Raw genomic sequence first — 21,501 nt, 5'->3', positions numbered from 1 at the left:
GTGGCCTCTGTTGCATTCACGGACTAATAGATGAATTTATACTTTTTAAAAGGACATGTAACACTGCTGGTGGACGAATTGTCCCCGAGGTTATCGTTTGCCCAGTTAAAGTGATGAAATTCGTTTCTTCGCTTCGATAAAGTGTGTATGTGCGATGTATGATAGTGAGCATGCGTGCGTGAGTGCTTCACGAACACTACAACAGTCAGAAAATGTAACAACTTAGCCGGTATTGAACCCACTCTTTTTTGGGAGTGGAGATTTAGCCGAGCGGTTCTGTCTATGGCCTCTCAGCTAGGCAACTGATGCCGTATGTTGTGGGTTCGAATCCGATTGAAAACTAGCCGTATGTAACCTTTTCATGATTTTTTCATAAAACACAAGCCTTTTAAATAAGGAATTGTGTTTTAAACACAAATCCAGTTTGTAAGTCCACGGAGCTAGGCCGCCTGCAGAACAACATGTCCTGAAGTCACTTTGCATTGCTGACGTAGACATCTTAATACTGGCTATCTAACTACTCATCTGCTGACGTAGACACCTTAGCATCCGCTATCTAGCTACCAATCTTTCTTGCGCACGGCACTTGACCTAATCCTTGCTGCAAGCTTCTGGTCCAAGTTCATTCATTCTAGGCCATCAGGCTGTCTGCCAAGCTATTACAACACTCCCTGCTGCTCGTTTCTAGTCACTCCCGGTCTCCTTTCACTGCCATATCTACCGGACCACAGCGCCGACAATGCCTCCGACATAGTTACAATTACCATGATGGCGAACGACATATCATCATCGGCAACGAAGCCCTGTCTCTGAAACCTCTCCAGGACGGCAGAGTAAATAGACCTCTCACCATTACTGAATTCATTCAAGCTTTCACCGTCTATAAAAACGTCATGTGTGAGGCATTCCCAAATCGTCAAACAGAACTTGATGCATACGTCACGGACATCGTTGGCATGTCAAAATGTTTCAGCGGTTTTGCCTTCTACGAATACCACCGCGACTTTTCCGCCAAGGCAGCCGCACTCCTGTTAAATCATGGCATCAAAGTAGACTGGGGAGTTCGCGATTCGCTCATTTACACCTCCACATTCTCCGGTCTCAAGGCCAACCTTTGCAACGTCTGCAATAGCGCAATGCATACCATCGAAGTCTGCCCGTACCTCGAGAGTAAGAGACCAACAGCAATCCCATAAGGTTCCAATCGCCTTCATCGGCCGTCGATAAAAGCGGGAGAGAAGATGCGTCACCTACCAGGGTAAGGAAATCTGCAATAACTTCAACTCCCAGCCTGGTTGCAAACGAAGTAACTGTGGTTTTTCCCACGTGTGTTTGGCATGCTACTCATTCGATCACTCATCAGCACAAGGAAAATGCCGACCTAAAGACCAAGCTAACAGAGCCTGACTGCACGATACGCCATCCACATTTAATGTTGACACTCTTGCACCATCAACACCAATTAATATTGGCACCCTCGCCTCCGAACTTTCAAATCACCCCGACAAAGGATTCGTCAAGTACCTGCTTACGGGACTTTCCGAAGGATTTAACACAGGCCTACGCTGTCAACTTTCCTCATCGCTCATCTGTCGCAACCTTCTCTCAGCCCGACAAGATCCGGATTTTGTGTCGCACCAAATTAACTCTGAACTGCAAAAGGGCTATCTTATCGGCCCTTTCACCACACCACCATACGCCAATTATCGCTGTAGCCCGCTAGGTATCGCAGAAAAGAAATACTCAGCCAAAAAGCGCCTAATCGTCGATTTGTCATCCCCTCACAACAATGAAGACACACCCAGCGTCAATGACTTCATCGACAAACAGGAATTTTCGCTCTCCTACGTAAAGATAGACGATGCCATTGCAGCCATTCAAAGGGCGGGCCGAGGAGCATGGCTGTGCAAGACTGACATTGTCGATGCTTTCAAGCTCATCCCTATTCACCCCTCGCTATGGCACTTTTACGGCATCCACTGGAAAAAACATTTTTATTTCTTCACCCGACTGCCCTTCGGGTCACGCTCCAGCCCTAAGATCTTCGATCAGCTTTCCAAGGCCATCTGCTGGATTGCTCAATAAAATTACGGTATCGAGATAATTTTCCACCTGCTAGATGATTTCCTAACGGTTGACAAACCATCATTTGACGCGGACCGCACTATGGCCTTAATTACCCACGTCTTCAAGAGACTCTGTGTACCCATCGCGCCACACAAGACCGTCGGCCCCGTTACTATACTAGAATACCTTGGAATAGAGCTTGACACAGTGAAGATGGAAGCGCGGCTCCCCCACGATAAACTGTCTAGAATAGCCGCCCTCCTCCAGTCCTTCTTATCCCAACGTGTACAAAACGAGAACTGCTAAGCCTCCTAGGGCACCTCAACTTTGCATGCCGAGTCATTATACCCGAGCGAACTTTCATATCACGCCTAATCGAAATCTCAAAAGGAGCACGGAAACTCCACTACCGCATCCATCTGACCGCCGAGAGCAGACTTGACCTTCAAATGTGGCACCGCTTTCTCTCCAGCTGGAACGGAGTATCAATGTTCCTTGACTCCCATGCTACAAGAGCCTCAGCAATACAGCTTTTTACAGATGCCAGTGGTATTGGTTTTGGTAGGTATTTCCAGCGGCAATGGTTTCATGCACGCTGGCCCCCCCCCCTATCTCAAGCTTGACGCCAACCATGACACGCTTCCGCCAAGTAGCTCCCTTGGCCAATGCGACACCCTGCCAACTACCCTCCAACATCATGTTCAACTGAATAGGGCAGCCGCCACCTTCACGCAAGCTGCACTGGGCACCCGGACAATTGAATCTTATGCAACCGGAGTTCGCTCGTGGGTACAATTCTCTGCAAGGTACGGCACTCATGTACAGCTGTCTCATTATCCACCCATCTCCGAAGACCTGCTAATCTACTTCGTCGTCCACTGTGTAACCCACCTTCACCTCAAGTACTCCACCATCAAGGTTTATCTCGCCGGCATCCGTCATCACTACATAATGGCGGGTCTGCCAAACCCACTCACCTCAACTAACAACCAGCCACATCTTCCATATCTAGACCTCCTGCTGGAATCTGCATTCGTCTTAGCCTTCTTTGGTTTTCTCCGCTGTAGCGAATTTACCTGCTCTGGACGCTCCTTTAGCCAGAATTTACTTGCTCTGGACGCTCCTTTAGCCCCGCATATAACCTGTGTGTTTGCGACCTCAACGTCCAAACCGACACTCAGGGCTATCCGGATGCCCTTTCCGTGAACATTAAGGCATCAAAAACAGATCAAATGCGCCGTGGTTTTAAGCTTCGTCTATTCGCCACCAAGTCAACGATATGCCCAGTCACAACAATCCACCGTTTTCTCAGAGTCCGCCGACAAACGTGCTCTTCGCCGCAGGAACCCCTCTTCATCCTTCCAGAAAGAGTGCCGCTAAACCGCGAGACATTCACTGTGCTGCTCCGTTCCTTACTTTCGCGCCTCGGCTTCCAGCCCCACCTCTACGCTGGACATTCATTTCGCATTGGGGCAGCCACCACGGCCGCACATGCCCACCTTCCAGACCACCTAATCCAAACTCTCGGCAGGTGGTCCAGTGACTGTTACCGTACTTATATTCGGACACCAGAAAGCCTTCTGCGTCACGCATCTCAATCAATGACTATGCCATAGGGCCTTTTGTAGAGACACTAGCCACTCGGTTACACCTTCTTTTCGGTCTTGCACTTACACCACATTTCAGACCTGTCGGGACCGCGCAGGGCCACCTGCAACCTTCATCCCATGCAGGGCCACCTGCCACCCACACACCATTTCATGCTGGGGCCGCACAGGGGCACCTGTCCCCCCAGATCACTACTCCCCCCCAGCCGTGCTGCCAGCCCCTCGGGACCGGAGTCCATTGAGCGTCACCCACATTCCACCCCTCATGCTGGGGCCGCACAGGGGCACCTGTCCCCCCAGCTGCAGCTCCTCGGGCCGGGAGCCCATAGCTCCCCCCGATCCGTGCTGCCGCCCCTCCGGGCTCGTATCCCATACTTTCATTGCACAAGCACCAGCCGCCATTGCACCCCTCATGCTGGGGCCGCACAGGGGCACCTGTCCCCCAGCTGCAGCCCCTCTGGCCGTGAGCCTAAAACTGCCCCCGAGCCATGCTGCCGCCCCTCGGGGCTCTTATCCGGCCATACTCTCATCGCGAACCAAGCGAGTCAACTTGGTCTCGAGTGTCACCCCCCATTGCACAAGCACCAAACATCATTGCACCCTCATGCTTGGGCCGCACAGGGGCACCTGTCACCCCAGATCCAACTCCCCCGAGCCATGCTGCAGCCCTCGGGCCGTGAGCCCACAACTCCCCCCGAGCCGTGCTGTTGCCCCTTGGGCCGCGAGTCCCATACTTTCATCTCCAACCAAGCGAGTCAACTTGGTTTCGAGCGTCACCAACCATTACTTCCTACAAACATACACTCATACATACACTTTCATGGGGGTCTCTCCGTCCAGTCTGTTTGACTGTCCTCCGCTTGGGCCGTCCATTGCATGTACCCCCACTCAAGAAGGTGGTCTCCACCGGCCCGGTGGAACCACTTTCACTTTCGGCTTTCCAAAGGTCTGCAACACAACTTTGCAACCCAAACCTTTGCCCAGGAAGCAGACTGGCAGAGACCCCTCACCCAATCTTTGAGTTATTTTGTGCTTAGTTTTGAAATGGTTTTTGCCTAGATTTTACTTTCGTAGTTTTGCTTGACATTGTATTTTCCGTAGTTAGGTTATCACTGCTTTGTATTTGTCCACTGTTGCTTATTAAATTCCTTGAACACCATATCCTGTGTAGCGGTGTGTGCTTACAAAATAAGGAATTGTGTGTTAACACAAATCCAGTTTGTAAGTCCACGGAGCTAGGCCGCCTGCAGAACAACATGTCCTGAAGTCACTTTGCATTGCTGACGTAGACATCTTATACTGGCTATCTAACTACTCATCTGCTGACGTAGACACCTTAGCATCCGCTATCTAGCTACCAATCTTTCTTGCGCACGGCACTTGACCTAATCCTTGCTGCAAGCTTCTGGTCCAAGTTCATTCATTCTAGGCCATCAGGCTGTCTGCAAAGCTATCCCGCCACCAACCCCATCTCCTCCTTGGTTCCACTAGTCTGCTTCCCACTGTGGGCCGTCCATTGCATGTACCCCCACTCAAGAAGGTGGTCTCCACCGGGCCGGTGGCTTTCCAAAGGTCTGCAATCATAACTTTGCAACCCAATCCTTTGCCCAGGAAGCAGACTGGTGGAGACCCCTCACCCAATTTTTGAGTTATTTTGTGCTTAGTTTTGAAATGGTTTTTGCCTAGATTTTACTTTCGTAGTTTTGCTTGACATTTACTTTCCGTAGCTAGGTTATCACTGCTTTGTATTTGTCCACCGTTGCTTATTAAATTCCTTGAACACCATATCCTGTGTAGCTGTGTGTGCTTACAAAATATACCAAGACTTATGGTATGCACAAAGACAAAACTACCAAGACAACAGTGCTGTCATTAAACATGTTTGGTTTTGAACATGGGGGTATTTTTTTACCTCCATAGTTTGTGAACTACGCTGAATACACGTACAGAACTAGATTTTACACTGAATCATGCTACCAGCAGTCCACAGTCAAGTTATGTTTCATTTGTTTAGGTTTACGGCCCGCTGAAACATCCTGCATGCTCGTTGGTCTTCAACCAAAGTTAACTTGGCCGATTGTTACCGCGATATATCAAAGTGATCACCAGTTTACATTTCACAAAACAAAACGAAGATGACGCATCGAGGTACATGTCAACAGGTACCATTTTACAGTCACACAGAACTCCTATGCTGTGCGCCAAAATGTCGCAAAAAATTACGTCTTTCAAAGTTTTACGGTAGAATGAACTCATGATCGTTTCGCGATCTTTTCTTTCAGAATTATCGGGTATCTGTAAAACTTTCAGAGTCAATTGAATTATTTTCAAAGGATCAAGAGACCTAGCAGTCGCTCAGGCTAAACTGTTGAATCAGAGCTTATGATTTGTTTTTTGCGAGTTGCGACGTGTAGTGCCATTCATCATCGTAGACATTTTCTCCACGTTCGATCTTGATAGCGTAAGCAATATGATCCTCGTTTGTCACGCATATTTTTCCTGTGAAATTTTGCTGCGGCAGGATAAACCGTTTATGTTTTGAACACTACGAAAGAATTAGCAGCCAAGAAAACGGAGTTGGTTTGAAATTGTAAGAATGAAGGACTGTACTTTGTACATATGTATTGTAAATTCCAAACCGTAGTAGTGCTATTGAAGTGTTAGGCCCGCCGCCGATACGCTATCACTGAGACGAGTACTATTGTAATACTGTATCACATTGTTGCACCTAAATCGATCCATTCCATTGCTAGAATGTACTGAAGTGAAGTGAACTGAATATTGAAAACATAGTTTTATTCCCTACACTGTGCCTCACGCATCGATCAGAGGAGATTAGAGTATGTTACATTTTAGATACGTGTGCCTTTGGTCTCAAAAACTTGGGCCTAGCCGTGGCGCGAGTGGCTAATCACTCTCGCGGATTTGATTTGCGCGAGTGGTAGGCGAGCGGAGCGATCGCTCGCCTCAAAACATAAGGTCTGGGTTACCATATGCTACAAGAGTAACGGTGTCTGAATAGCCTGACTGAGAAACGTGAAATATTTTCGATTACATATATTGAGTATCTGATTCCATTTGTCCACTCTGGAACTTAAAGTTTTCAGGCTTTAGCTCAATGATGTTATTCTATGTGCTTGCTGAGGTTGAGTGGCGTGTTTGAATTACGATACGATGCACTCAAATCTTTGCGTAGTAGCCTAGTTACATGGAAGTTTCTAGAAACCCCACAACAGAGAGCCTCGTTTTCATTACAATCCAACATGGTCGTACTACCGGTCGTGCAGCTGTGCTTATATGAAACGTTGGTTCATTTTAGACCATTTATTGAAATCCATGTGATAATATATTTGGGGAAAATCCCTTGTAATTCCGCACTAGCAACGCAGTAACGAACTTCACTTCACTTACTGCTTCTTGTTTTTATTTTTTTTTATTTAGTGGCAAAATTGCTCATTATTTTTTTCAACGCCACAAAAATATGACTTGCTGCCGTGGTATCGTAGATCGTAGAAACATTGAACTTACAGCATGGATGCCCGATAATAAAGTTTACTTTGACATGCCTATTTTTTTCTAAAAGGAAGGAAAGACTTATGTCTGAAATTTTTCCGACATCAATGAAAGTTGTCATCTACGCATCTACTTCTTTCTCGAACTCTTTTGAACCTATTCTTGGTTCCAGATAACTCATTTCAACATATGGATTATTTCCGTTGACTTGATGCGTGGATGCTATAGTTGCTCTATAGTTGCTTTGATGTGGTTAAACATGCCCGAGCAAAAATACAACTTTCTGATTTAAACTGATCACTCAAACTTTATTATGTTTTAAATACCAATGCGATGTCATAAAAATAACAAGAATAATAAGTAAACTTTTTGTAAGAAAGATGATCTCAACAAATCTCCGGCGGTTCAGAAAAATAAATATTTAAACCATGAACCTCTTTTCTTTTATGGAGAGTCTCTCCCACAATCGCCCTTGTATGTCCTCTTTTCACCAATGCATTTGCTTTCCAGTGTAAGTTTGTGGTACAGCATCATCTTGAAGTCTTTTCCTAATCCAAATTTGATTGTGGCTCGTCAAACTGCCGACGAAGTCCTTCTCTTGGAAACGGCCTTTGCATACGTAAAAACATGCACTGAACTTATAATTTTGAAAACTTAGGTCAGTTATCTTTACTGGCAACAATTTTTAAAGGCAGTGTTTTCACTTCGGGTGTCGAATCTTTCAGAATGCCTTATCAAAATCTCGCCCACGATTATTGATACATCCGTAATACTTACAGGCAAGCATAAGCTGTTTATGAGATTCCCTAGATCATACCCCCTAGCCAATGCACCAAAACACGAAAACTTTACGTCATCATCCGGACATTTCTCCCGACATGCTTTGCGAGGAAGTAGACAATATGGCCGCGCTAAAAAGGTCTCCATATTACGTGATTTTGATATTTATTTTCATAGATAACTTCAACAAATCGCTGTTTCTGTGCAAAAAGTAATGATAAATGCTTTTATGACATACATAGAAACCTGTATAAGGCAGATTACATTTTGGGTGGACTATTCCTTTAAGTTAGTTACAGATAGTGAAATGCCTTCCACTGTGTGGGGGGGGGGGGGTGATTACGACATATCCAATTATCCTAGATGTAAATTTCTCAACAGTTCTTGCGTGCCTTACATGGAAAAGTTGCAAAAATTGGTCTGTAATGAATAAATATACCTCAGCTTTGTTTTCTGGATCAAAAAATTTCCTACAGATTGATACCAAATATGACAAACTTTTGTTCACAGCCGTCAAAACTGTCTCACAACATATCCTGGGTTGATGTAGGTCAATTAAGGTCACAAACTGAGAAAATTACCTAAAATATAAAAATTTGGAGGTTTCCCAACACTTTGAGCAGAAAGTTTATCTAATAAAATCCCTCGCGACTTTTATACAAAATTACAAAGCTGTCAGACAAGTAATTTTGAGAACAAGTTTTCTTGACCAACAGTGAGAAAATTATCTTAAAAATACAAATTTGTATATTTCAAGACATATTTTCCAAGTATCTAACTACTGTCATTCTGGACATCTGTGTACCAAATATAAAGTTGTATGTCCAGGGGCTTTAAAAAGAAAATACTTTTTAAGATTTTTTGACCACAAATGACAAAAATTGCCCCAATTTCAACAAATTAGAAGAGTAACACCTTGGAAACATCCAACCCAAATTGAGAGTGATTGGGCTGGCGGTTTCAGAGAAGAATAATTTTTACCTAAAATGAGAAAAATCACCCAAAATTCCGCAAAAATAGAAAATTCAAGATATCTTGACAATATACATAAACTGCAGTATAAGGTCCACCTAAGGTACTTGCCAACTAAATTTCAAAGCAATAAAAACAGTGGTTCTTGAGTTATTAATTTTTGATCATTTTCACATTTTGTAAGCTCATTTGCATAATTTTGGCAATGCAGACTTCAGTTGAAGAAAATACCATCTATAGCCCACGATGCATCCACACACCAAATACCACGCTGAAAAGTGCAGCGGTTCATGAGTTTTTGATGTTGATGGACATACTGTACGTACATACATACATATGTACATACATAGGTATATATACACACATACATACAGATGCCAGTGACTTCAGCTTATACGATAACCTCACATTGGTATACCAAATGTGAGCTAAAAAAACCAAGATAGTGAAAAGGTTTCTTTCTTATAGAGCTTTAAATTAGTCCTAATTAATGTTAGAAAATGATTTAAAAAATGTTGAGTCTGAATATCTATCCCTGAGGCCTGTCTATTCTACCTTAAATAGTACTGCGGGTGTCTTGGGTGAGTGGCAGTGTGGCAAACGATCACAATTGCACTGTGGGATATATGAAGATCTGTATACCATTAATTATAAACTCCTCAGTAAACTATTATTAACCAATCGTAGACAACTTTTACCAACAACAGATCAACCTCTCACTAAGTAAACACCAAACAAGGTATGCAGCAACAAGTTTTGGAATTCACTCCCCACTCATATTAAACGTATAAATTGTAGACATACATTTAAACAAACTTTGAAAGTCCATCTACTTCATCATTAGTGGATCATGCATGATCTTCCACTACATGTATTGACCATTAAACCTCCTGTTTCTGGTTTACCATTTTACTGATACAATGTATTTATTTATATCAGCTAGTTTATTTGTACACGAATATTGTCCATTAACAGATTTTATGTATAATCAATTAACTTCTTTCTACCCAGATTTGTATTCTTTATAATATGTACACAGTCACGTCCTTGTATTAATTTAAACAGATAATTATAGCTACACTGGTCACGGTTGAGACTAGTTCTGATTGAACTATTTCCGTGACCCCATCAGATTGAAGTTTATGTAAACATTCCTCTTTTCTTGTTATGTATAGTATTTTCATCTGATGAAATAAACTCAACTCAACTAATGTAAATTCTATGCAATTTGCATCTGAACATCAGGTGCTGTCCATTAGACATAAACAACTCAATTTTTAGTTACTTACACTGTCCTAGTTCAGTGTGAGAACCACTGTCAACTTTTCGTGTTTCTACAGTGTCAGATTTCTGATCAGTATCTTCATCCTAAAATGTTCATGATAAAGTACAACAGGGTTTATGAGTTTGTTGTATCATTGTTCAATGTCATTATTTTGACTGTCCAGGACAATTAAATGTTGATGTGTGATACAGTAAATTCTCTGCAGCTGCAGTGATGGTATTTTTTTTTAAATTGTTTGTTTGCTTTTTCTGTAGTTGCTAAGGTCATATTGATTGCTTACACTTACGTCAATGTGTATCTCTTCAGCATCCTTTCCTTCAATGACATCATCAAAGACTTTGACTGGTTTAAGTCCACCACCATCTCCTGAATGACAAAAATTTACAATCTGTTCAGGCAAACTGTTGTTTAGAGTTAACTACAATACAAATATCCAAGGTTGGTAGTCGTTTCAGTTAATAACTTTAAACCCCAAACCTTAATTTGAAATTAATGAAGGAAGGACACCAGTTAACTTTTGCATTGTGAGTTTATCCAAAGCCTAAGATGGTATGGTATGTCTGAAAGGTATTTAGATATATGTTAGACTATTCACGGTACATGGCGAGACCCTTTGCCTACATTCAAATATACTAGCTCAGAGCTACCTGATAACCAGACGTAAACATATATATCAGAGAATTGATAAAACATTCAGAAACATCAGATGTATGATCAACTCCATAAGTTTCACTATCCATATGAGGAACATCCCTTTACACTGTAAACTTACTGTTTATGAAGAACAGTTCAGTTCATCAAATCTGGCTTGGTCATATGTTGCTTTCAACTTGAGTTGTAATCCAACTCTGTCAGCCTCCTCTCTCATCTTATCAGTTATCAATAGTGTTTCAAATGAGTCAGGAAAACTACCAGATAAACATGTGTGTTCTAATCTGTACAGGTTATACACAGTGGGTATGTCCAGGTGGATTGTCAATGAACTCTTTTTGGTTCTTTTACTTTGACATTACCACAATGCTTTTTACAATTTTCACTAACTGTCCTTTGCCTTTCTTCATTAGTAACCACCTCATTTGTAGTCTTGTCATGTTTGTGCCTTGCACTTTTCCCACGCAGCTTTCAATTTCTTCTTTTTCTCCCTGACACTTCTTGTTTGGCACTGATTATCAAGATCTCTCATCTGCTGTACATAGGATTCCTCATTTAGTCCTATACGCACCATAAAATCAGAAGAATCTATTGTAATGAGGAGAAATGTATGCATCTTGATTAGTGTCATGGAGGAAATACATTTGTTTAGTTTGATTTCAAATATCCGCTGATGACATGACTTCTTAATAGTGAATGAGCAAGGCAGACTATTATTAAAAGTATTCACAGTACATTTTGCATGGCAGGCACTTCATTGTATTAGACACTAAACAATGCACATGTATTGACACACAGCTTTGATATTATTGTTTGTAAATGGTTACAGGTAAAATGTAAAATATTGCATACCATTTCCACTTCCTGTTGATATTGACTCTGGTGATGGTGGTGGTGTTCCAGGATTTCCACTAACACTTCCAAATCTTTGTACTTTGGGTTTCACAGCTTCACTTTCTTTTTGTCCAGACTTTTCAAATCCTAGTGATTTCCTTTTTTCACCATCCTGTCTTCCTTCTTCAACATCCTAGGATGACTGTATGCATCATTTGGTTTTCTATTGCACTGCCCAGGTATTGCTAACCTTTCAGAATTTTTGTCATTTTTTTCATCTTCAGTAATCTGAACTTGTGTGCTGTCATCTGTTGGCTTTTCTAGTCTCTGCTTAGTCTCTGCTAATGTATCTGTAGTCTTCGCAACCTTTGTCATCAATATCCCACACTGCGCTGTACTTTCTGTTGTCTCCATATCTTCTACTGGTATACTTGACATCCTAGGATGCATTGTAGGCATGGTTTCTTTAGTGCGGTTAGTGTCCAATGTTGTATCTGTAGTCTTAATAACTTCTCTGGCTGTTAAGATCCCAGGTGGCACTGCTTTGACTTCTAAAGTATCTGTATCTTCTGTGACAGGGACCTCAGATTGCACTGCTGTGGTGTCTGAAGTGGCTACATCTGTAACTAGCATCCATGGACTCACTACTGTAGTTTCTATAGTCTTTAGGCCTTTGACTGACATCCGAGGTTGCACTGCTGTAGTTTCTGTAGTCTCTAGGCCTCCTTTGACTGACATCCCAGGTTGCACTGCTGTGGTTTCTATAGTCTTTAGGCCTTTGACTGATATCCAAGGTTGCACTGATGTAGTTTCTATAGTCTCTAGGTCTTTGACTGACATCCCTGGTTGCACTGCTGTGGTTTCTATAATCTCTAAACCTTTGACTGACATCCCAGGTTGCACTGCTGTAGTTTCTATAGTCTCTAGGTCTTTGTCTGACATCCCTGGTTGCACTGCTGTGGCTTCTATAATCTCTGGGCCTTTGACTGACATCCCAGGTTGCACTGCTGTGGTTTCTATAGTCTCTAGGGCTTTGACTGACATCCCATGGTGCACTGCTATAGTTTCTATAGTATTTTGGCCTTTGACTGACATCCCAGGGTGCACTGCTGTGGTTTCTGTATAAGACTCCATACCTTCAGTGACTGACATCCCAGGTTGCACTGCAGCTGTGATTGCTGTAGCACTTTCACACTTTGTTGTTTTCATAATGTCTATGTTGTTGTTGACTGATGTCTGAGACACCGCTTCTTTAGTTTCCATGTGTTGAAATCATCTGTAGATGCCATTGCAGATTCCGTCATCTGGGCGAGTTCCTTTTCTTGTCTTTTCTCCCTCATTTCAGTTTCATCTGCAAATAAAGCCACGATTGTATCAATTCAATGATACTGCTGCATTAAAGGGTATATCTCACCTAGAAAATTTTTTTTAAATTTTTTGTCAATAAATAATAATACTAGTTTGAAGCTAAATTGTGGTGTTTATTTTTCCTTTTTCCAGTTGATAAATAATTGTGAAAATAAAAAGTGTTCATGGCTTGACAAACAAGTCATTGACAATGACATAGTCCCCACTTGTAATAGGAGTACCGGTATTAGTCTTAATGGGGCAGGGAAAGTGGTCATTAAACAGGAACTTTCCCTATGAAAGCCGGATTATTGTAAATCTATGCAAATGTAAAAAAGCCACGCTACTGATCAGATGTACCACGTTTGATCCCAGAATCCCATAACTTTGCCATGTTTCAGGCATTGATGGTCATTGAATCTTGCATATAATGTCTGTGAATATACAGCAACTAAACTTGAGTCGAAAACAAACTGAAAAAAATAGCTACGTTTTTTGTCGGAGAACACATGTGTTTCAAAATGTGTTCCCTGTAGGACCATTTGACCCTCCTTTGCATATATCACGTAAGTGCTGATCAGGATTATTTAAATTTATCACACGGTCATCACACGGTCAGAGCGATGCTTTGAGAATTCAAAAACTCCCGCCCAGTGTATGTAAATGGCTGTGTCATCAGTAATCCCCCTATTGTGCGCCCACGGTACTGGAAGTTCCTGTTTAAGAAGTATCAATGGAGTGTATATGTTCAGATCTATGGACACATAGGTCTATGTCATTGTTCCAAATTTGAAACAAGAGGCATGTCTAAGTTATGGTTCTAAATCGGGAAAAAAGATCAGACCTCTAGCTGTATTGGCCAGCCAAGAAATACATATACGAATAATAAATGAGGTACAAGATGTGACATCTTAAGGTCTATTATCCTATCAAAATTGAAGCGTAAAGAACTTGTGGTTACTGAGTTATGCATATATATGCATAATCAAGGTCAAAGGTCATCAAGGTCACGTGACATTTTGAAAAAAAAAATTGTATTGCTAATTAATCCATATATGCCAAATTCAGACCTCTAGCTCTATTGGCTTGCCCACAATTATATATGGGCATAATTAACGAGGTAAAGCATGTGTTGTCATAAGGACTCCCATCCTACTAAATATAAAGGACATAGCACTTGTGGTGTCTTATTTATTGACATAATCGTATATTTTAGGTAAAAAGTTATCAAGGTCACATGAAATTTTGTCAAAAAAATTCTATCCTACAGTCTATCCCTATGTACCAAAAATCATACATCTAGCTCTATTGGCTCGCTCAAAATTAGATATGTACATAATTAATGAGGTACAATATGTGGTGTCATGAGGTGTCCCATCATACCAAATATGAAGGGTGTAGCACTTGTGGTTCATGAGTTATGGACAAATATGTATATTTGAGGTCAAAGGTCACCGAGGCCACGTGACATTTTGTCCAAAAAATTGTCTTGATAAGTTATCCCTATGTACCAAAAATCAGACCTCTAGCTCTATTGGCTCACTCAAATTAGATATGTGCATAATCAATGAGGTACAATATGTGGCGTCATAAGGTGTCCCACCATACCAATATGAAGGGTGTAGCACTTGTGGTTACTGAGTTATGGACAAATATGTATATTTGAGGTCAAAGGTCACGTGACATTTTGTCAAAAAATTGTATTGATAAGTTATCCCTATATACCAAAAATCAGACCTCTATTGGCTCGCTCAAAATTAGATATGTGCATAATTAATGAGGTACAATATGTGGCGTCATATCCCATCATACCAAATATGAAGAGTGTAGCACTTTTGGTTATCAAGTTATGCACAAATATGTATACCGTATTTGAGGTCAAAGGTCATTGAAGTCACGTGACATTTTGTCAAAAAATTGTATCGCTAAGTTATCCCTACTTACCAAAAATCAGACCTCTAGCTCTATTGGTTCGCTCAAAATTAGATATGCACATAATTAATGAGGTACAATATGTGGCGTCATAAGGTGTCCCATCATACCAAATATGTAGGGTGTAGCACTTGTTGATTCCATTGGAAATATTGTGAGCATAGATTTGTGCCTCGTCACTTTTATTAAATGTCTCCAGACCAGCTGGCCGCTATATAGTTGATTATGTCAACGCAAACAATCGGCAGCTTCACAGGAAATCTAGAAAATTTGGATCTAACTGCCCTATTCTTTACAAAATTTATTAGAGCAGAATATTAATTTTATCAAGCCTTATTTCCTGCAGAATTGATCCTGTGCTTTCCTGGAGTACATAAATAAACACCTGAGATGCCAAGCTGACCCCGGTCGCTTGGCTCTTTTGTCTCGGCGCGCAGCAACAGTTACAGCTGGCCAAGGCCATCGCGTTGACACCCCAAATCGAAACATGAGCTTACCAGAGTACATTGCTTCAATGTCACCTCACCACAAACATGAGAGTCGATTGATTTTATTCAAATTCCTTCAGTTTATTCTGTTTTGATATTTATATACCCACAAACTTGGGGCTAGTCTAGTCAGACACCGACATACGGAAATATTTGGAGCCAATATGGCCCCAAGCCGATAAATTGGCTAATCCCACCGTTGATATTTCTAATGGAAGAGGACATTTTAGAGGATGCTTTGAATGTCGGACGCTTTTTCTTGCAAGCATACAAACTGAAGAGGGTCCCAACCCTGAAACTGACAAGATGCAGTCCATCGGAAGGTTGATTGAAAATTGCCGGTTGTCTAGTCGGGACCCTGCTGCATGCTGCACTCTGGACCTTGTCAAATGGTGAACTCGTCCTTACTTGGTTCTGTATATTTAACTTACTACAGTTATGTAATTAATGATGCAAATAGCAGACGACTGTTTATAGAGCCTGGAAAAAAATGCAAATTTTACACAGTGCAATTAACTGAGGCGGCGAGCCTGATATTCGACCCCTTTCAATACGTATCACTCCTAATGTTCTGGCACAGTCCCTATAGACTCCCACGTCCCGCATCAGTCCGGTGGATGAACAGATTTACAGCTTTAGTATTTTAGGAATTATAACATAGAGCAGTTTATCAAGTAGTACAGTGTAGAGAGCTACTAATTTTGAAGGCAGCTGCAGTTGAGTCTCATTATACCGTAGAATATCCTAGGTGGGTTGGTTCCATGTCCAGGCATACTATTCCTGGTACCCAATGTGTTGACTATTGCTCTCAAGGGATTGCTCTCACATGTTTGCCACATCTCACATCATTTCATGTAACCAACATGCGACGAATATGAACTCAGACGTTTTTTTGACAGGGTGAATTTTTCACAACTTTTCCAGTGAAATACGCTATTATAGAAATAGTTGCCATGACAACCTAATGGATTTTTCGAATTAATATTGTTCTATGCAATTCGATTAAGTTAAGACATACAAAGAATAGGTGAGATATACACATTAAATCTCAATAAAAGGCTGAACCATAATTTGATTCTGTTGTTACTTATTTGTGAAAATGTCAATTAATGTCATGTCCTTTTAATTATACGCTCACAATTTGCTATAAAGCACATCTATCAAGAATTAAGGGTAAACCTACCATTTTGTTTAGAGTTTTGTTTTTCTACATCTTCATCAGTAAATGATGAAGCAAATTTGCTAAGCTTTCTGTCACAGCCACACTCTTAGCTAAGTCTTCTTTCAGCCGCTTTGCTTGCTGGACGGCTACAATATATTTTGTTAGGTTTTCATTTATCTTAGAAGTCAGCTCTCCTGATCTATTCCTGACAACACAGTAATTCTCATGCTCTTCAAAGTGTTTTTCAATCATATCAGCAATGTGTGAATCATCCTGGACTGTTGTTGGTAGACCTGCTGCCATTGCTTCTAAACCTTCAAAACTGTAGTCAGTGTAGCACGATGGAGGAAGGCAGAGGTGAGACTGTTGAAGAGATTGTAACAATGTTCCAGCTGAATGTTGTTCACAGGGATTTAGTGTAGCATGGCTACTTTGAAGATTTTTTAATATGAAGCTCTTTGTTGTTTTGAATGCCTGTTCAGAGACTCCATGTATCTTCCATTTAGGTGGCTTTTTGTAAAGATCTTTATGTTTTTTCACTGCAGATCCAATGGAAGCTGCTATTGAGTCACATCTTTTCAAGGCTTCCTCTGTGTTAAGCTGACCGTATGTTATTATGCAACGTCTACCAACATTCATTTCAGTGTCTGGTCCTTCATTGTCAAAATATTGCTGTCTAAGTATTGGAAAAATTTCTTTGTGCGGGATATCAGACAGTTTCTTACCACCAATATCGGCCTGATATGCATGTTTGAAGTAGTCATGTATGGTAGGACCAATGGAAAACAGTAGATCAGCATGACTTGCCATCTGTAACATATCCTGTTCTAACTTTGAAAAGTCATCCTTCACCAAGAGACAGTTTTGTTCCTGACAGACGTGGTTGATCAAGACTAACTTTGCACCAGGGTATAGTTTCTGCCGTATATTTATAGCAGCCCATCCTGTCTTTGGAGCATATCCAACCACATACTTGATATTTTGTAACTTTTTTAGGTTAGGGAAGTGGCTGTCATGGTACAGCAACCAATCAATTTTTGGCGTCTCATCAACTCCTTTCTGTCTTTCTGCCTTTATCAAGGTAACACCGCAATCCTTAGCATCCTCGATTTGGTCTGCTCTGAGGTCTACACCCACCACAGTGGAATATGCTTTGAGGTGTTCTCCTGCTTTAGCCTTCCTTCTCAAGAAATCCTGGATTATAGCTCTGTGATATCCAATCAAACCACAGGCATCTCTGCTCCAGGCAACAAATGCAAAAAAAACACCGGGCAGAATTGGAGAAGCAATTGGTGTAGCTTGGCTTGCGGGAAAAGACTTTCATGAATAGCAGCTGCAGCATTCTTTGTCTTGGGTGAAAAGCTGACCACATGTTTCACACCATGCAAAGTCTTCAGTTGTGGATAATACATGTTGTGGTTTATAAGCCAGTGTACTCCAGCCGGGTCTTCATTAGGTTTAGACCATTTACTTCTTGTAGCTGGGGTAAGGGTAACTCCTACACTCTCTGCATCTTTCTTCTGGTCTTCACTGACTTCAACATCAAGGACAGTACTGTAGAGCTTAGAAACTTCATCAGATTTCAGTGTGTTTTCACGGAAATCTTTGACCAGTGTTTTTGTTGGTTGTGATGTCAGGTCATCTGATGCTGTATTCCATGATGTCAATACAAGCAGTGTTTCAGAGTGTGTGTTTGCCATTGTCTGTGGAGGGATGGAAAAGTAATCAGAGGCATAAATCAGTAAAAAAAAATAAACACGGTTTTGTATTATGATATTTGTGAAATTAACTGTGAATGTCATACATATTTCACAAATACAGTTGAATGAAGTTTGTTTAACAATCTTTATTGATTCATCGAGTCACAATATGCTATGTTGTGCGTTTACATACTTAAAATATTTGTCAACCAATATCTACAGTCGTGGATGTATCCTTATTTTCACTATAGTTAATTCTCACTACAAGAGAAAAGAAACAAAGAGAATTTCTTCCTGCTATAAATTTTGGCAACTTTTACAGGCAGATGGATAACAAACTAAATAATGGACAGTGAAATTTCTTTTATAAAGATAATTATCTGAGCCAATTAGAATTCCAAGTATGACAAGTTATGTTAGTTAGACTTAATGCTTGCGATATAGCTCTGAAGCCATTATAATTGTTATAAAAACACAAACAACAAGTCATCGATGATGACACAGTCCCACTTGTTAATGGGTATTTTGATTAAAGGTCTGCACAGTGGCCATATTGGATCGCATCACAAAACAAATTGATGTGCATAGCTATGACTTTGGTCGATGTCCTTGTACCAACTTTGAATAAAATCGGTTGAAACATGCGGATATGCCTGAGAAATGGCTCTGTACATGAAAAAATCGTAATAAAATGGCCGCCTGGTGGCCATATTGGATCATAGCACAAAACAGATTGACGAACATATGTATAACATAGGTCAATGTCCTTGTACCAACTTTGAATAAAATTGGTTGAAACATGCCTGAGTAATGGCTCTGTACATGAAAAAATCGTAATAAAATGGCCACCTGGTGGCCATATTGGATCATATCACAAAACAAATCGACGTGCATCTGTATGACATATGAAGTAATCCTTGTACCTAGTTTGAATGAAATCACTCCAGGCATCTCTGAGATATCTGCGTGAACGGAGGGACGCACGCACGGACGGACCCACGCATGCACGGATGCATGCACGGACGCACGCACGGACATGACCAAACCTATAAGTCCCCCCGGACGGTGTCCGTGGGGACTAAAAAGTTTTCAAAAATAAGTATACGATAAGAATGAGCATATGGTGCAATAACAAAAGATTCCTAGGGCTTGAAAATTTTAAGGATAAAGAAGGTTGTTGGCAGGGCAGTTCAATGTTTAGGTCTTTTGCGATTTTTGAATAGAAATTATGTCAAAGATATGTCTGTAATGGGTATCAAGAGCAGATGTAATTAAAAATAACAACAATTACACTGTTACAACTAAAATATCGTTTCCTTGCTCTGGAATCATATTCTATTCACGGTAATTCTTGTAACTCAGAGCTATTTTTGCATTCGGTAGAATATTTCGACTGAATCACTCAGCCTTCATCAGCTGTTGTGTCATTGTGAATAGTACGATGACGTAACCGGTCTGCTGACCGCAGGAGGGCATTGTAATAGAATAGAATATGATTCCAGAGCAATGAAACAATATTTTTAGTTGTATCCTACGCCAACTTGGGCGTGAAGCCCTACATCAAGTCAGGAGAGGCGAAAAACTACATGTAAAACTTGCCCGTTGGTCGAACCACAGACATTTCAACATCCGTTGCTGCAATGGTAATATTATGCCGAACAGCCTAAAGTTGAAGACAACCGTTAAGGGCACAAATGCAAACGTCATCATCCACAGAGCTGAGAAACGCTTATTGAATGAACGAATACGGCAGTGTAACTTCACAGTGAAGAAGATTAAGGAAGAGATTGAGAACATCAAGACACAGCTAGTGACGGAATTGGAACCGGAAATGTGGGAAAGAATGTGCACGGCCTATGACAACAGTTCACCGAGTGTAGATATCGCCAACAACAGAAGTATGACCATCTGGTAGCCCAACGGAATGGAGATGACCGGAACGGGGAGAACTACCTTACCACCCACATCAATCCGGATAAGTGGGTTGTCAATCTTTCAAATAGACAGTTATCACCGGCCGAGATCACCGTACTTCAAAAAGGTATGAATTTCTGCGTTACTCCACTGTCTGTGCCTGTTCAAGAGATCGTTGCATCTACTGAAGTTGTGTGTAATCAAATGAAAGATAAGTCGGAAGCGGACAGTTTACGAGCAGATGTTGTAAAGATATTAAAGAATAGTAAACCCCCAAAGAGTAACATAACAACAGAAGAAAGGAACACCATCGCACAGTTGTCTAGAGAGCGTAACATCATGATTTTACCAGCAGACAAGGGTAGGTCTACTATTATTTTGAATAAAGAAGAATATAAATCTAAAATGAGCGGATTAGTGAACGACGAGACCATGCACGTATGTAAGACTCAGAAATGACCCCACAAGAAGAGTAAAAAACAAGTTAGTCAACACCTTGAAGAGTTGGAAGAAAGACAATAAATCGACTCTAAATTGTACAACAAATTGTATCCTACATCAGAGGTAGTGCCTAAATTGTATGGCTTCCGAAGATTCACAAGAAGGATTCACCTGTACGCCCTATAGTTTCCAGCATTGGTGGTGTTATGTATAGTACGGCAAAATACCTAGCCACTGTCATCGGCCCTTTGGCTGGAAAAACTGAACACCACATCATTAACAGCACTGACTTTGTTCAAAAAATTAAAGGGTTGGAGGTTCCACCAGGACAGAAGCTAATCTCATATGATGTGTCAGCCCTATTTACTAGCATTCCAGTAGACCAAGCCCTACATGTTATTAAAGACAGGTTAGAGAGGGATAACACCTTGAGTGACAGATGTGACCTGAGTGTGGAACAAATTGAGGAACTACTACGCCTGTGCCTGAATAGTACATATTTCATCTATGATGGCCAGTTTTTCCAACAAAAACAAGGGGCGGCGATGGGTTCTCCAGTTTCTCCAATTGTTGCCAACTTGTACATGGAGCATTTTGAAAGGAGAGCCCTGGAAACAGCATGTAACCCACCATCATTATGGTATAGGTATGTTGATGACACATTCACCCGTCTAGGTGACCTTGACGTGGATGAATTTTCCCAACATCTGAATTCCATAGATCCACATATTAAATTTACATCTGAACAGGAACAGGACAGAAGACTACCGTTTCTGGATACGTGTATTCACATCAATGATGATGGCTC

At 41.3% G+C, this 21,501-nt stretch overlaps 3 protein-coding genes across 3 annotated transcripts in view; 1 reads left to right on the top strand and 2 right to left on the bottom strand.

Annotated features, from left to right (window-relative positions):
* The window catches only part of LOC139123475 (uncharacterized), a 1,125,851-nt gene that overhangs the window by 351,813 nt on the left and 752,537 nt on the right, over positions 1-21,501 (top strand). The window lies entirely within an intron of this gene.
* LOC139123483 (filensin-like) overlaps positions 1-21,501 on the bottom strand; it is a 333,102-nt gene that overhangs the window by 7,235 nt on the left and 304,366 nt on the right. The window contains exons 2-3 of the mRNA XM_070689645.1: positions 10,511-10,590; positions 10,229-10,307 (exon numbers count right to left, since the gene is read on the bottom strand). The gene's annotated coding sequence lies outside the window, so the exon portion shown is untranslated. The remainder of the gene's footprint in view (positions 1-10,228; positions 10,308-10,510; positions 10,591-21,501) is intronic.
* The window catches only part of LOC139124320 (colorectal mutant cancer protein-like), a 508,515-nt gene that overhangs the window by 343,504 nt on the left and 143,510 nt on the right, over positions 1-21,501 (bottom strand). The gene's annotated exons all lie outside the window — the stretch shown is intronic.

The sequence above is a fragment of the Ptychodera flava genome (genome assembly GCF_041260155.1).
Source record: "Ptychodera flava strain L36383 chromosome 23 unlocalized genomic scaffold, AS_Pfla_20210202 Scaffold_23__1_contigs__length_28996876_pilon, whole genome shotgun sequence".
NCBI classification, from domain to species: Eukaryota; Metazoa; Hemichordata; class Enteropneusta; family Ptychoderidae; genus Ptychodera; species Ptychodera flava.
The sequence above is the reverse complement of the archived record's forward strand: the minus strand, read 5'-3'. Positions and strand labels throughout refer to the sequence as shown.